The 871-nt window shown below is 38.0% G+C and overlaps 1 non-coding gene across 1 annotated transcript; it reads left to right on the top strand.

Annotated features, from left to right (window-relative positions):
* Positions 1-517: 517 nt before the first annotated feature.
* Positions 518-625, top strand: LOC115939403 (U6 spliceosomal RNA). The gene has a single exon (XR_004074215.1). It is a non-coding gene; the product is annotated as a U6 spliceosomal RNA (small nuclear RNA).
* Positions 626-871: the final 246 nt, after the last annotated feature.

Below are 871 nucleotides of genomic sequence, written 5' to 3' on the forward strand. Positions count from 1 at the left end.
TTAATTTTAGCCATTCTGACTGGTGTGAGGTGGTATCTCATTGAGGTTTGGATTTGGGTTTCCCTGATGCTGAGCGATGTTGAGCACTTTTTCATGTGTCTGTTAGCCATTTGGATGTCTTCTTTGCATGTAGGCAAATGATTTCACTTCTTTAATTTCAGTTCCCCTTGTAAAATAGAGATGAAATTCTATTTTGTGTTCATGTCTTCTGCCCATTTCTTGATTGGGTTATTTCTTCTTTGGGTGTTGAGTTTGATAAGTTCTTTATAGATTTTGGATACTAGCCCTTTATCTGATATGTCATTTGCAAATATCTTCTCCCATTTTGTCGGTTACGAATGTATCAATATTTAAGATCAGAATGGAATCTTTTCTATGGGCCAGGGCATATAAGGACAAAACCAAATGATTAAAACTTTAATTAGAAGAAATCGAAATGATGCCAATTCACCAAGCAAAATGCATTTTTAATATAAAATTCACTGTAATAATTTCTACATTCATAGAGTGAATTTCAGTGCTCACTTCAGCAGCACATACACTAAAAACGGAATGATACAGAGAAGATTGGCATGGCCCCCGTACAAGGATGACATAGCGTGAACTTCAGATTAAAGAAATAGTCTGGTTAATTAATGCTCCCTGCTCTTTCAGAACACTCTCACACTGTGACTTTTCCCACTACAGGAGGTGTTCCTTGTACTGGTGACCTACACACATTTCCTTACCCAAACCTTCACCTCAACCTCCTTGAAAGTGGCTCCCAAAGTTGAACCTGATCAATATCACCTACAGACCTCACTGAAAGGCAGATTGCTTAGCTCCAACTCAAATTTTCTGATTCAGTAGGTATGAGGCAGGGCCTATGAAT

The sequence above is a fragment of the Leptonychotes weddellii genome, unplaced genomic scaffold (assembly GCF_054177405.1).
Source record: "Leptonychotes weddellii isolate Sample4059 unplaced genomic scaffold, ASM5417740v2 HiC_scaffold_22063, whole genome shotgun sequence".
In the NCBI taxonomy this organism is placed as follows: domain Eukaryota; kingdom Metazoa; phylum Chordata; class Mammalia; order Carnivora; family Phocidae; genus Leptonychotes; species Leptonychotes weddellii.